Source organism: Elephantulus edwardii, unplaced genomic scaffold (genome assembly GCF_000299155.1).
Source record: "Elephantulus edwardii isolate Elephantulus edwardi_28Jun2011 unplaced genomic scaffold, EleEdw1.0 scaffold00656, whole genome shotgun sequence".
Classification (NCBI taxonomy): domain Eukaryota; kingdom Metazoa; phylum Chordata; class Mammalia; order Macroscelidea; family Macroscelididae; genus Elephantulus; species Elephantulus edwardii.
Genome location: NW_006400406.1, coordinates 39,577 through 41,635, shown reverse-complemented (window position 1 = coordinate 41,635; position 2,059 = coordinate 39,577).

Sequence of the window (2,059 nt, the reverse complement as noted above, 5' to 3'; positions counted from 1 at the left end):
AAAAAAAAAATTCCCATGCAGCAATTCTACTGTGGAAACTGTGGGGTAGGAAACTGCAATATGCCAAATGCTGCTGTTCTTAGAGTGAGCCCTGGTGGCATAGTGGGTAAAGCACGTGGAAGGGAGGTAGTTTGAACTCTCCAGCCTTTCTCCTGGAGTTGTGGAAGTCATTCTGTAAGGATCAGACTCTGAAACCAAACACATCTATACTCTGTCCAATGAGGATAGCATGCACTTGACGTCAATGAGTTTTGGTTGCACTTTATGATTCATTTCTGCTTTGGTGGCGTGCCTGGGAGGAGCAAGGATGTTTTCAGTTGCAAGAAATGTTTCAAAGTCCTGGAGAAAAAGAGTCACTATACCACATAAATTTACTTGTTTATGTCAACAAATTGAGGCCAACTAAAATGATGTAAATGAGGGGTGGTAAAGATGAAAGAGAATATCATGTGTGTGAATTCAAGTCTCAGAGGATTACTTAAACACTCTTTAGGTGAAAACTACAATTCCATTATTTTATTTTTCAAATGACACCCGATCAGTTATAATCTTCTTCCTGGTCCTCGATTAATTTAAACGGCATTTCACATATATGAAGATTTCCTGAAATAATCTATACTGGGTATGAGTAGATTCTAACATCTGAGATTATAGCAAATTTGGAACTTGTCCTGATATTACTTCCTTATGTATAGATATTTAACAATGTTGTCTCCACATTATAGATTCTGTGTACTGTTGCAGGACAACTAAGGTTCAACAGCATGTTTACTTTCACCTGGTATTAGTCTGGAACTCTAGTGAAATGAAACTCTTTTGTTGGTTCTTTATGGAAGTCTCAAGATCTGTGTGAATTCAGGGTTCAAGCTTAGAAAGAAGGGCTTTCTGTTGTTTTCTTTCATTCTTTAGTTTCCAGAATTATCATTAAATGCATTCTCAATATTCAAATTTGACAGGACACTCTCCAGCTCTCATTCTCCTTACTTCCAATTGATAGGTACGTGTCTTTTGATCACTCTCATCCAAGGATTTTGATGAGAGCACTAGACTGAGTTCACCATGCTACATGATAGGCAGGGTCCTGTAGATGGAATATTGTCACAGTGTCCCATCTCTCCCCACTGCCTCTCTTTTTTAAAATGTATTTTTATTGGTTTTCATACAATAATTCATTTACATTGTGTTTCATTAATATACCTTATGTTTTACACAATCTTTTGTTTATAATAATTAATCAACATTATATTTAATATCGTTTATACCATCTTTCATATATATTGTGTTATATGTAACTGTCATTGATCTACGACCATTATTACCCCATCTTTTCGAGTTCGCATTGAATCTTTCCTACTTCTTAACCACTCCGTTCCTATCTATCTGCTAAACTCCGCTACCTTAGTGATGGTCACCCTTCCTTTTTCCATTCCCCTCCCTTATTCTCCTTTTTTTTTTTACATTTATGTACAACTTACTAGTTATTATTCTAGTTTTATAATAACAGTCTTATGCAGTATTTGTTCTTGTGAGACCGAATTAGCTCACTCAGAATAATGCTCTCTAGACTCTCCCATGTTATATAGTATTTTACAAAGTCATTAGTTCTGCATAGTATTCTGTTATGTAAATGTTCTTATTTAAGAACTTCAGAGCAAACAAAGGAAACAAGCATATTTTCTGCCCTCAGGACTCCATGCACACTATTTACCTTATTTTTTAAATTGGTTTGCTTAAAATGTTTATATACATTGTGTTTCACACTATTCTTCATACACATTGTTTCATACAATCATTCTCATATGTTATATTTTTTAAAATCAATCACCGTTGGTATTACCCTGTCTTTTCACCCAGATCCTTCCCATTTGCTTCCACCTCCACCCTGAACTATGCAGCCCTGTGGTTTCACCTCTACCTATCATCACCCCTTTGCTCTCCCCCCTCCTTGAGTTCCTGTACATGTTTCACTAGTTAGTCTTCTATTTTTACAATAATGTCCTTATACAATATTTGTCCTTCTGTGACTATGTTAGTTCACTCTGTATAATGCTCTCCAATC